A 14325-nucleotide genomic window follows, 5' to 3' on the forward strand; every position below is an offset into this window, starting at 1 on the left:
AAATTTCACACAAAATAATGTAACATAAAACGGATGTTTTTAACTTTATTGTAGTGTTTTAGAAACTAATATGTCTTCAAAAATGGTTGTTTTTCACTCCTAGGAATGAAAGCTGTTGTTAAATGATGTTTATTTTCAAATTTTGAAAAAATCAAAGGATTCTAGCTTTCTCCCCTTGCAGGCATCGGACACAGAGAACCTCATGGTTTTCCTAAAATCATTTGTTATGTTCCCTGGTGTTCCAAACTTAGTTTTAATCAATTTTAATGTGTTATTATGTTAAAAACAGGGTAATAAGTTTCTAATTGGACTATAAATAATGTCATATTGTCTGCTATAAAACTGATGTTTTCAACTCCATTGTAGAGATTCTAGAATCAACTAATAGAGAATTGAAATAAAAAAAGGGCATAAGAAGACATTACCAACAACGACCACAGGATGGAGATATTGTCTAGACATTACCAACAACGACCACAAGATGGAGATATTGTCCAAAGAGGCAAGAATGGCAATGCCGCGATAAGGTAAAATCATTTTTTGAAAGAGATTGCTGTCAGAATGCACACCCGTATCCCAAACATAATCTCTAGTAAAATATGATCATTTGTGAAACAGGCAAATGAGTGTCTGCGACAATATGATTGCTACATATCTGCATTTGTTGGTTTTTAAGGAGTAAGAGTGCAGGGGGTTTAAACCTGCGATCCAGTGTGTTGAAGTATTTCACAACACTAACCCTAGCACATTTGGAAATAAATCCTCATAATGATTATTGCCCTGGGCATGTACCAAAAAATCAGTGAGCATATATATATATATCACTGTGTTGAAGCTAGAGACACAGAATAAGAGCAAACACATCCTAAATACAGTGTTCCTGCACCTTTGACCTCATCCAGAATGTATCGTTTTTTGAAAGGGATTGCTGTCAGAATGCACAACTGAATCCCAAACAGAATCTCTAGTCAAATATGATCATTTGTGAAACAGGCAAATGAGTCTCTCAGGTGCCCATTGCTCATTTTCAGACACATTTATGCAATACTTTCACCATGCGTTGAGCAATAGGGATTAAAGATACCAGAGGTAAGGTTTAAAAGTGATTCTGAGGTGCAACACATCAGCGATACAGCTAGGCATCTGAAATGCGGGGTTTGAGAGCCCTTCAGGGAACACCGTACCCTAAAGGTACCAGAAGTCCACTAGTATAAGCATTAAGTCACTGTCACCCCTGTTACAATGTGATTGCTACATATCTTCATTTCCTTGGTTTTTAAGGAGTAAGAGTGCAGGGGGTCTAAATCTGCGATCCAGTGTGTTGAAGTATTTCACAACACTACCTGTAGCCCGTCTGGAAATCAATCCTCATTCTGATTGTTGCCCTGGGCATGTACCAATAAATCACTGAGCATATATATATAGCACTGTGTTGAAGCTAGAGACCTGTATGTAATAATATGATGCTAAAATGTTATTTTCAGATATATTAATGTAATAAATGATTGCTTATGCTTTATAAACAAATCTAATTAAAATAAAAGCTTAAGTTTTGTATTTATCTTGTATCATAGAACATGATTTTCTTTGTATTTCAAGCCCACAAAGTGTCCAAATGACGCACTACATGATATAAGGAAGATTATCACATGCATATCGGTATTATCTTTCTTATGAAAATGCATTCCTTTCATTACCTTTTACTTTTTAAAATGAACTCAAATTGTGTATAATGTAATAATTTAAGTAGAATAGATTCTAATAATATAATGATCCAGTGTGTTGCACTACTTCACTGCTTCACTGCTCTATGCCGTCTGGAAATAAATCCTCAGACTGCTTACTGCCCTGGGCATGTACCAATAAATTACAGGAGCACATCTATATATCACTGCGTTGAAGCAGGGGACACACAATCACTGCAAACACATCCTAAATACAGTGTTCCAGCACCACTGACCTCATCCAGAACGTATCATTTCTTGAAAGGGATTGCTGTCCGAATGCACATCTGAATCCCAAACAGAATCTCTAGTAAAATACGATCATTTGTGAAACAGGTAAATGACTGTCTCAGGGGCCCATTCCTCATTCTCAAGACACATGTATGCAGTACGTACACCATGCATTGAGCAATAGGGATTAAAGACACCACAGGTAAGGTTAGAAGTCATTCTGACTATATTCTAAAATATTGGACTCATATTCTTATGATGGCTGACATGATGCTGCGTTTAAAACCGGGGTTAATGGACATTATATGACTGTCAATTCTGTTTTGTTTTGGAGACTCTTGGCTGCCTATGTGGTACAGTGCAGCGTGAAGGAAACATTTTCCAAAACTGTGTCAGCTCAAAAGTTGTAAGAGAACCTCTCCAGCTGCTTTAACTCTCTTCATTTTTGTCATTTAATTGTCTGTCGGCACTATGTGGCAGTGTTGCATGACAACCCATCTCACCACGGAAAGGAACCTAACAGCTTTGGTAAGAGAGGAGAAATGGACCTGGCCCGTACAGGGCTCGAACCCACAACCTTGGCGTCACTAGCACCACGCTTTAACCCACTGAGCTAACCAGCCTCACAACAGTGGTCCTCTCTGTGCTGCAAAAAATCGAACTCAGGGAATTTCTTTTGTCCTCCTTTGAATAGAAAGCTGTGTAATTCAGTGTACGGGCTTTCTCATGCAGTTTCATGGTTCTTGTAACCCAAATCCTACACTGGCCTGAAGTGCCCCCCCATTTCACAGCATTCTTCAGCTGATTTAAAATGTACCTAAAGGAGGAGCATTATTGAAGACCATCAATTACCAAGAGCTTTTGTCAAAGGTTTTGGTGGTCATTTTTAATGACCACAGAGCGCTGTGACCTCGGTTTTACATCTCATCCAAAGGACAGCACCCTTTTATAACACAGCTTCTCCGTCACTATGCTGGGGCATTGGGACCTGCACAGACCTCAGGGTGAGCGCCCCCCCGCCGGCACTGTTACGTCCCAGTGTGTGTTCTGTGTGTTTTTCTGTTATGTCCACACTGCTGACCCTTGATTGTTCTCCCTTCCCCATTGGCCAACCATCACACCACTGTTTCAATATGATGTCATCATCAATCAGCCTTCAGCCAATCAGAACATATTTTATTCACTATATAACATGGAGGCTTTCAGAAAGAAAAGGCCTTTTGTTTGACTTTGGTCCTGTTTGGTTTTGGTTTTCGCTTCGCTTCGCTTCGCTTCGCTTCTTGTTATTGCTTCGGCTTCGTTTGTTGGTTTGTATTGCTTTGTGTTTGTGTATTTTCGTATAGCTTCGGCTTTGTTGTTTTGTTGGTTTTACGTTAGTTTCTTTGTACTTTCGTTTGTTTGTGTGTTCATCCATGATTTGTCTTTACCTTGCCCAGGTGTTACATGTTCAACTTATGTGTTCTTTTGTACCCTGTCCTGTTGATTACTCTTGTTTTTCCTTATTTGTATTCCTGGTTCACTTGTATTTTTGTGTGAACTTTTGTATATAAGGTTAGTTTAGGTTGTTGGGTACACTTACACACTTAGTTAATTTTGTATTAGTACACTAGTTTAGTACGGGTGAGTGCCATTTGTCTTGTATGGTTTTGGGTAGTCAGTGCAGGTTAACTAGGGTGTTGAAGACGCAGAAGACCGTGTGTTTCTGGTTTTTCTTTTGTAGTCAGATTAGCTTTCCCTCACTGTCCTAGCCAGCTCCATTTTGTTTGTTATTTTCTTTTCTTTGGCAAAACTCTAGTTCCTTACCCTTATCACGCTTCCTAGTCCCTCACCAAAACCCATCTGCTTCCAAAAGAATTATCCTAAATGTTACACCCCTTTTCCCCTAGACACTTGGGGTCGTAACATTATTGGGGGCTCGTCCGGGATATCAAATTCCCGTCCTAAGGATTTTTTTTTGTGTTGCAGAATTTTGGTGTTGGTACAGGATTTTGATTTGTGGATTGTGTTTTGGCAAGGTACTGTAGTTATGGCTACTTTTGATTTGCGAAAGTTTGTGGAGGAACCTTCCTTTGAGCAGCTGGATAAGTGTAGGAAGGACGAATTGCTCCAAATTGCTGATTACTTCCAGATTCAGGTTTCGACGCAAGCTCTTAAAAGGGACGTCAAGAGACCTGTGATGGATAGATTGGTAGAGTTAGAGGTCATTGCATTAACGAGCAGGTACGCCGGTTCTCCTGGGGCTGGTGCTAAACCTGCTATGGTGGTGGAAGAACAGGACGAGGTGCAGGGGGTGGCTGAAGACTTAGTGGAGGCTGAGGTCAAGGCCACCTTGCCTCCCTTTGAACCGTTCTCTCCGGTCTCCACCGGGTCAAAAAGCGATACTCGCCTGAAAGTTCATTTGGCCCGCTTGCACATGGAGGCGCAGGAAAAAGCCCAAGTACGCCAGGCAGAATTTGAATTGCGCCTTGCAATTCGTAAGATGGAGATCAAGGCGGAGAAAGAGGTTAAGCTCCGACAGCTTGAGCTAGAAGCACGAAAGAATGCTCCTGCTGTGCAGCCGACCCACTCCGAGGCCTCTAGCATGTCTCCTTTGCAAGATCCACTCTCTACCACCTTTGATGTAAGTAAGCACATTGCTTTAGTACCTCTGTTTAGGGAGACGGAAGTTGATTCGTACTTTGGTGCATTCGAGCGAATTGCCACATCACTTCGTTGGCCTAAGGAGGTTTGGTCACTGCTTTTGCAGTGTAGATTAGTGGGCAAAGCTCAGGAAGTTTGTTCTACACTTTCTTTAGAAGAAAGTTTGAATTACAATACTGTGAAAGCTGCTATCTTACGGGCTTATGAATTAGTTCCTGAGGCATATAGACAACGCTTCAGAAATCATCGTAAAGTGTCAGACCAGACATTTGTTGAATTTGCTAGAGAGAAGGGCACTCTCTTTGATAAATGGGTTGTAGCCAGTAAAGTGAGTGACTTTAACTCATTGCGTGAGTTAATGCTCTTAGAGGAATTTAAGAACTGTTTGCCTGAACGCATTGTTGTGTATTTGAATGAGCAAAAAGTAACTACTTTATCGCAAGCCGCTGTTTTGGCAGATGAGTTCGTGCTCACTCATAAGAATGTTTTCATGTCTGTGCGTGCGGAGAAGACTTTGTCTACTCTAAGTTCCCAGTCTCAGTCTCCCTCAGTAAAAACTAGTTCCTCACGTCTTAAAGAGGAGCGTGAATGTTTTTATTGTCACAAGAGAGGTCATATAATTGCAGATTGTTTGGCCCTAAAACATAAGCAGCAGCAACAGCAACATCCTAAGAGTGCTGGGTTTGTTAAGACTGTTTCCCGTTCTGCTATTCCTTTGTCTAGTGAAAACAGTCTCCCTGACCCTAGTTATGAACCATTTATTATGGAAGGATTCATTTCGCTAACAGGTTGTAAGAAAACCGGCTCAGGGACGCCAAATATGTAATCATAGTGGCTCTCTGAAGGCACCAGTTCTGTAGGGTTTGGGCATTTACTGAGACAATTATTAATTGTAGCAGTAAATCACAAAGTTGATTCTTTTGATGGCTTTAGAATCCAACCATGCGACATAACTCAAACAACGCACACACACAGGTACTAATACACGAGGATACATTTATTAATACATAGAATATGCATGTAAACCTAACAGATCTTATCGAGAGGGTTATCAGAATACAAAAGGTATATATTCAGTCAGTTACTAAGTGTTACACATATCAAGAGGACATACGTTCAGTATATCATTCATTTATACCGTTTCGTAATTGAACTTGGTTACAACTTCTACATTAGATACTCAAAACAAGTACATAACTCTTAGGAAATAAATTGATATCAACTGGTTGGGATAACAATTGAATTCTCGAGCTGTAATGCATTGAAGTTGAATACTCATCCAATTTCTGGGGATTCAGATCTCCTGCGGGCACAAAGAAACAGTTGCAGGCTGTTGCTGTCAAATCCGCGCTCTCTGGCTCGGTGCCAGGCTGTGATGTGCGGCTTGCAACGATGCGCTGCTGATGCTCACTGTTGGCTTTAACTAGCAAAGTTTGTGCACAGGAGAAAAGATGACTGTGGGTCCCAGCAAGTCAGGAAGAGGACCTGTTCGTTCCTGATGAAGAGCTAGTTCTGAATAGTGATTCAGCTGTCCACAGTTCCGACCTGTTCACGAGGCTTGCTGCTGGTGCTAACCTCGAGTGGATCCTCTGGTTAGTCTCTGGCAACCTCCGCTGTAGACTCTTAGAACAAAGGAAAGTTCTGGCACTCGGACACACTGGCCGTTCCGTGGTTGTCCGGGCTGAGTCTCAGGATGGTCAGGAGGCGCGCTGCGAGAATGTCCTGCCCTTGGGATCCTTCTGCTCCTGGGCCGTCCTGCCCTGGAATTCTCCTTTGAATTCCCTTTAGAACAGTCCACAGAATCCTCTCCAGAATCTTACTGAATCTTACTGAAGCCGAATCTTGTTGAATCTCTCAGGCTCTCTGTGTTGCCTGTTTTTACCTGGAGGAACTTCAGCTCATTGATTGGTTGAAAGTTCCATGGGCATCAGAGTCCCATGTGGGTTACTCGGCCCTACCAGTCCCTGATTGGTTGATCAAGGTGAGATATGAGTCACTTACTCCTGACACTTAGGAATGCAGTCCAGATGTCCAACTGGCACTCCCTAGACAGATAGGCACCAATGGATGACCATTGATCATGATAGCCAGGCTTAGCTAAGTGCATCCCCCTTTGGGAGCTGTCCTAATCAAACCTTATATCAGCTTGCATGAATAGTTTCTCTGTGGCTGCACCACAGAGATGAACAGAGAAATAATTTGGGAAAGCTCAGAAACACTTAATTATTTCTTATTAATAAGCCTCGCCGCTACAAGGTAAACCAGAAGACCAGAAAACAATTCAAATATTTAGAGATAGTGGAGCAGCCCAGTCATTTATTGTTGTGGATGCACTGCCTTTGTCTGATAAATCTTTCTGTGGTTCGAGTGTATTAGTTCAAGGCATCGAAATGGGTTTTATGAAAGTGCCTTTACACTGTGTACATCTACAATGTGGTTTAGTTACTGGATTTGTTAGAGTTGGGGTATGTCCTTCGCTACCTGTTAATGGAGTAACTCTTATTCTTGGAAATGACCTGGCTGGGGGTAGAGTATAGCATATTGTTTGATTGGTTTTGTCTTCATTGTCCAAACATTAGATGTTTGTTTTTATGGGTGGGGGTGTTACGTCCCAGTGTGTGTTCTGTGTGTGTTTTTTCTGTTATGTCAAACAATGTCAACCATCACACCACAGTTTCAATATGATGTCATCATCAAACAGCCCTCAGCCAATCAGAACACATCTTATTCACTATATAACATGGAGGCTTTCAGAAAGAAGAGGCCTTTCGTTTGACTTCGGTCCCGTTTGGTTTTGGTTTTCGCTTTGCTTCGCTTTGCTTCTTGTTATTGCTTCGGCTTCGTTTGTTGGTTTGTTTTGCTTTGTGTTTGTGTATTTTGGTATAGCTTCGGCTTTGTTGTTTTGTTGGTTTACATTAGTTTCTTTGTTCTTTCATTTGTTTGTGTGTTCTTCCTTGTTTTGTCATTCCCTTGCCCCAGTGTTACATGTTCAACTTTTGTGTTCTTTTGTACCCTGCTCCTGTTTATTACTCTTGTTTTCCCTTATTTGTATTCCTGGTTCACTTGTGTTTTTGTGTGAACTTTTGTATATAAGGTTAGTTTAGGTTGTTGGGTACACTTACACACTTAGTTGACTTTGTATTAGTACACTAGTTTAGTACGGGTGAGTGCCATTTGTCTTGTATGGTTTTGGGTAGTCAGTGCAGGTTAGCTAGGGTGTTGAAGACGCCGAAGACCGTGTGTTTCGGGTTTTCTTTTGTAGTCAGATTAGCTTTCCCTCACTGTCCTAGCCAGCTCCATTTTGTTTATTTTCTTTTCTTTGGCACCACTCTAGTTCCTTACCCTTATCACGCTTACTAGTCCCTCACCAGAATCCCCCTGCTTCCAAAAGAATTATCCTAAATGATACACCCCTTTACCCCTAGACACTTGGGGTCGTAACAGACCTCTAACTCGTTTCCTTAGCTTGGATTTAAGCCACGAAGCAGGCTTCTACTGTATAAACGTCTAGAGGAATCACAAGCTATTTGAGAGGCCATCATGCCAGGGGGAACTGACAAAGTCTATGCCTAAACACCTAGCGCAGTCTCTCGAGAGACTGTCAAAAATCGCTTTCTCCTTTTGCGTTGCAAGTAAGTGAAAACGCAGTCTCAACCCAGAGCCACTTGGCAGCAGCGGCACGTAAATACTGTTACTGTTACTGCTCGATACCGACGTTAACCTACTATACCATGTTCAGCCACCGCTAGAAAATGTTCGGCTCTAGTACCGGAGCAAATGACAGGAGGGCCAATGTCGAACAGGCACACGTGTCAGACATGGAGAGCGACTAGGATGGGATTTGAACCCATGCGTGCAGAGCACAATGGATTAGCACTCCATCGCCATCGCCTCGTCGGGGAAACTGGACTGTCCGGACATGAGCTAGCGCGCTCCAGATGATCTTTTTCATTTTTTTCCCTCATACTCGAGGGTCATTTTCCTGTTCCACATGCGATTTCAACATTTTCCTTGGGAGATGTCAAGCCAGCACGCCACTGCTGTGGTTCAGTGGCCAGTGTGGAGTTCAGAGGCCCTGTTGTACACAGAAAGCACATTGAGCTCCTTGGACGTGAAAAGTTCCAGATAAAAGCCATTTGTCATCCTTTTCTCTTGGTGTCGATGTTGCTATTGTATGTAAAGGTGGCAACTTGCTCAGCGAGCAGGCGGAGCACACACCGAATGCAGATGTGTCTGAGTGGTGTGTCCAAGTGGCTGCAAAAGGACAGCGCTCCCGGGGTGCCGTGGCTTAGTTGCTTAAAGCACCTGTCTCTTAAACAGGAGATCCTGAGTCCGAATCCCAGTGGTGCCTTCTTTGTTCTGTCTTCTTGAACAGAACTGGTCCTTACAGACAACCGCCTACGGCTAGACTTAATTAAATGCAAGTATTCATTTCCTGTCTTTAACGCGACTTGTTTTTCTTAAAATGGATGCAACTTGCAAAACATGAAATACAAACATTGCTAATCAGCGCTAGCGGCTGGCAAAAAAAAAGAAGTCAGCAATGTTTTTTTTCTTTAACCTTAACCCTGCTAATGGAGAAGAGTTAAACGACCGAGTCTATGCAGCTTAAACGGTGCTCATGTCGGGTTCTTAGCTGAAAGGGTTGTAAATCACGCTCACCCCAGTCCTTAATCTTTTAAAAGGATACAAAATTGAACCTAGTCGCCACATCACATACATCCTGTTCAACGATAAAAAGGTGACATCTATCCTCGATCCAGTGTAAATCCCACTTTGAGGGCATATTGTTTTCCACTTTACCATGAGTTGGGCTCAGCTGCACAGAGGCGAGAGCAGAGCAATGAGGTCACGGGGACAGGGGAGTCACACGCTGGCGGTTTAAACACGCGGAAGAAAACTGAGGGATCCACAGTATGTGGACCCTCTGTGCGCCATCAGTCCGCACTCCGGACTCTGAATCCTGCCATCCAAGTTAAGATCTCGGCGGAACCTGAGGCGCAGTTCCTTCTTAAAACGTAATCTGGTGAGCATTTCTAGAATCGTACTTGTATAGATGCAGCCTTTAATGTGTTGCTAGGTTAAAATTGATGACTTCTTGAACTTCAGTAGGAAACTTCCCTCTTGATTTCAGATTTAATTTCTTTATTACAGGGGCGCTTTTATGAAGACAGAGTCATGTTCTGGTACTTTGCTTGATGGAGGAAGCATATTTCGGACTCTGTGATCTGCTCACCTGGAAAGGTCTGCTGTACTACTACAAGAGAGAAGTAGAGTCTGGAAGAATGGACAATTTTATGATGCTTTGGAAGATAATGTTTTTTTTTTCTTTGAAATCGAAATGAATCAGAATATCAGTGCAAAAGACAAACTCTTGGTTTGGTTTAATGAGATATGGTTTTAAAACAGACAAAATGTAGAAAACAGGTGTTTCTCACTTTTGGAAAAGAATGGACCGGGGGTAATATTTTACTAGTTGCAGTGCTGATCTCACTGGGTTACAGTCCTGTAGTGTCACACCAGGGCCAGTGGCGCAATGGATAACGCGTCTGACTACGGATCAAGAGATTGCAGGTTCGACTCCTGCCTGGCTCGGGTCGTTTTTAAACGCATCGCGCTACTCCCTAAGTAGTCTATGCTACTTACTGCATTGTAATCGTACCCAGTAAGAGATTTCCTTCATGTAAATGAACTGCACCTGACAGCTTTAGAAAAACACCTGGGCTCAGTACGGTGCTGAGAGCTCAGCGTTGCTGTTCTAATTAGCACGCACTGCATCGGCTATGAGCCCGAACCTTTCAATTATTCCGATCAGTAAGTCAACACGTAGTCCACATGAACGGTAGAAATATTCTCGTCTGTCTCTTGTTTGTATAGAACTGAATGTCCCTGACAATGTACTGTTAGTTTTAATTGAAGAACGGCATTTGTGTTCAAATATACCAGACAAGTTTATGTAACTGCTCATGCGACACTCAGTTGTAATTAGTCAAGAAATAAAGTCGAACAACAGCTGCGGGTTTGATTCTGAACGTATCAGATTGCAGCGCCTTTTACTTCCATTGACAAATGATAGAGATTCGAAGAGAGATCCTTCAGACCAGCAAGCAAACCCACGGCTATTTCGGTTTTCTATCTAGGCAACGTTGGTGTGTGCAATAGCATACATGAAAGCGTGATGCAATTTCTGTGGTTACATTTGTTGCACGTCATGCACAGTAAGAGTGTTTCTAACACCAAATAAAAAGTCAACAATTAGCGATCACGCCTTCTCCTCAGTTAACCCACTGAAACCCTTGCTGTTAACAGTTCTTTACTGCGTGCTTTAAGAGCACCTACACATCGTGTCGGTTCTTACAGCTTTATTCATTAGGTTTTCAAAGGCATAAGTAGAGCACCAGAGGTGCGAACGCAAAATGTGTGGTTATCTGAAGAATTGCTTTCCATGGCAGCGGGGCCAAGCGATTTAGCGTTTTTATAGTACCAGGAAAGGAGAAGCGGCACTCCGCCTCTGCCGCGCAGGCACAAGGTGACGTGCGGCAGACGCCGGAGTCGGCAGGTTTCGAACCTGCGCGGGGAAGCCCCAACGCATTTCGAGCCCATCGCCTTAACCACTCGAGCACGACAAATGCGGGCTCCCCGCCGCCGCATTCCTCCTATAATCAAACACGGACTGCGAGGTGGCTGCGGAAACCTTTTTAAAGTTGCTCTCCGTTAAAAAAAATACCTTTCACAAGATTCGTGCCGGCAGACAGACACGCCTCAGAGGGTTTAAGGCTGGCTTCACGTTCAAATGATAAAGTCCCCCAGTCCGGATGTCAAAATGCAACTTTGGCAGACAGAAAAAACATCAACGAACCAAAAATGTGGACAAGGATTTTACAAGCTGCACCACACTGCACTTTCAAAAGCATTCGTGTTAGACGCAGGAATTGCCTTTGATTTGCGCACTTACGAACGCCATGGAAAACGAAACAAAACTAAAGCCCTCAGCTCCTGCACTTGATTATAATCCCGTTACGTGTCGAAGCAGGAATTTAAGTCATCCTACCACTGCAACACGGGGAATAGAGGGAAATGAGCACAAGCTACGAATTGTCTCTAATCAGTCCCTACAGTTGTAAGACGCCTGGAAGCGTGCACCCCCATCATTAATCTTTGCGCATCTGTGCAAGGTAAACTCTGGAGCAGTCTCTGAAACGGCTCAAAGGAAACACGTGATTGATTCCATGTGCATCTGGGGTTCATTTCTTATTTACATTTAATTCAAGGGAAAGGCTTGGGTCAGTTTCAGACGGCCTCCAACAGCGAGATTCAAGCGCCCCACCTTCAGCCCAATCTGCGCCGCCAGAACGCCAACGGCTCCTCTGGTCTCCGGGGTGCGGTTGTGGCCCCGTAACCTAAAGTGTTGGTGGCAGACAAATGGAGACTAACAGGTGATGTCCTAGGACATGACTACATTGTGACACTCGGTGGGGATGGTGACCATTGCTTGGAAAAGAGTGCGAGGCCCCTTTAGAAAAACATTTTGTTAACAGGCATTCTGCCTCAGCCTAAACACTTATAGCTTGCAAAGCGCATGCTATTAGACAGGCACCTCTGCAAGACCTTAAGAGTCTCTTAAACTAGTGATAGTAAGGTGTTCCCAATGGGCGATGTTCGGCTTTCAAATCATCTCTCCGTGGAAGCGCCGAGATGCAGCTGTTTAAGGCTTAGAAGCAGCTGACTGTTTTACTACCTAGCTGATCACTGTCAGTCAGGGAGCTTAGAGGTGAAAAGCCTGTCTGAGAGACAATTCGCCGTCGATCAGTTCAATATGTTCCGTACCAGCTCGGCGCACCTGAGATCATCTTGGTAGCCGTGTAGCTCATATGAGTGAAAGCGTGTGTGTCAGGACTCTTACTTGGCCATCCCAACATACGGAATTTCTTCTGTTTCAGCCACTCTGTTGTTGATGTACTCCTTTGTTTTTGTCATGTTGCAAGACCCAGCGTCTTTTGAGTTTTAGATCACAGGCAGACACCCTGACATTCTGCTGTAGAATTTCCTGATACATCTCGGAATTCATCGGTCCCTCGATGATTGCAAGCCGTACAGCCTCCGCCATGCTTCCCAGGTGGGATGAGGTTTTGGAGTTGGTATGCGGTGTTTTGTTATCTCCAAACATAACACTGTGCATATTTACCAACAAGTTCAACTTTTGTCACGTCTGTCCACAGAACATTGTTCCATGAGTTGTGGAACATCCATGTCGTCTTTAGCAAACTTGAGAGGGGCAGTGGTGGTTTTTTTTTGGGGGAGAGCAGTGGTTTCCTCCGTGGTGACCTCGCATGATCACCACTCCTGTTCAGATTTCTTCTTATGGTGGACTCATGAACACAGACGTAAGACAAAGTAAACCACCTGTTTGCTAGATCCCATCCCCACTCAGCTAGTCAAAGATTCCCTCGAAGGACTGGCAGGACCTATAATTAGTATGATGAATGCATCGCTTGCGTCAGGCGTCGTACATGATCAATTTAAGGTAGTGGTTCTTAGACCGCTCCTTAAGAAGTCAAATTTGGATCCACAAGTTCTTAACAACTACAGGCCTGTCTCAAAGGTCCCATTTCAATCTAAAAGTCTTGAAAGAATAGTTGTTGCCCAACATCAAATGGATTCAAATAATATACTTGAGAAATTTCAGTCTGGTTTCTGAAACTGCATTAACAAGAGTCGTAAATTATATTCTCTTAGCTACTGATGCGGGGAATGCAACAGTGCTAGGTTGCAACAGTGCTAGGAATGCAAACTTTAGGTTGCGCTTCTTCATGCTGCATCATTGGCATGAGTGGAGCTTTTTAAACGTCTGTACTTACTGCGCCCCATAAGAAATCGTTTGTCCCTGTTCAAAAGAGATTGTGCGATGTCCTGCAGCGTTCGCAAAGCAAACCTTTGACAGTTTGAATAGAGGAATTTATTCTGCTTCCTGTGCGTGCAGTAGTTACAAACTTGAACGTCTTTACACGATCTCCTGCAGTTTTCAGGGGGCAGGCTTGGTCAGATGGCTTGGAAAAACGCACTGTGTTTCGGCTCGGGAAACATCATGAGCAGTGTCCTGCATGTTTTCTGTGTATAGCTGTCTTTTAACGCATACAGAATTCATTCGAAATCATTGATTTCTCCAATTAACAAGGATCCCTTAAATGATGAGTCAAAGTAACATCTAATCGGATTAGTTTCCTTAGAGCTGGTTCAGAGTTTGCTCAAGAGTTTACCTTTCACAGATGAGCAAAGAAGAATGTTGGGGGTGCACGCTTCAAGGCACCTTACAGCTGTCGGGAGTGATTCGAGACGATTCGTGGCGTGTGCTCGTTCCCATATACCATACGCACCGGCGTGCAGTGCTAGGATGACATACAATACCGCTTGGGCACGTAACGGCGTTATATGCAAGTGCGGGACGTGAGGGTTTTCGTTTGTTCGTTTTGTTTTGCTCTGCTTTGCTTTGTTTTGCTTTCCATCGCGTTGGTAAGAGCGTAAATAAAAAGGCGATTCCTGCGTCTACCACTAATGTAAGAGCTATTTCAAGTGCGACGTGGTGCGGCTTTTCAAATGCTTGTGGGCATTTCTCTGTTGTTGATTCTTTTTTTGTGTGTAACAAAGTGGCATTTTCATGTCCGGACGGGGAGACTTTATCATTCCGACATGAAGCCACCCTTAAGTCCTCTGAGGCGTGTCTGTCTGCAAG

The 14325-nt window shown here is 43.3% G+C and overlaps 1 non-coding gene across 1 annotated transcript; it reads left to right on the forward strand.

The window, feature by feature from the left end:
* Nucleotides 1–10117: 10117 nt before the first annotated feature.
* On the forward strand, nucleotides 10118–10190 carry trnar-acg (transfer RNA arginine (anticodon ACG)). The gene has a single exon. It is a non-coding gene; the product is annotated as a tRNA-Arg (tRNA).
* The last annotated feature ends 4135 nt before the right edge of the window (nucleotides 10191–14325 follow it).

Source organism: Lepisosteus oculatus, unplaced genomic scaffold (genome assembly GCF_040954835.1).
Source record: "Lepisosteus oculatus isolate fLepOcu1 unplaced genomic scaffold, fLepOcu1.hap2 HAP2_SCAFFOLD_88, whole genome shotgun sequence".
NCBI classification, from domain to species: domain Eukaryota; kingdom Metazoa; phylum Chordata; class Actinopteri; order Semionotiformes; family Lepisosteidae; genus Lepisosteus; species Lepisosteus oculatus.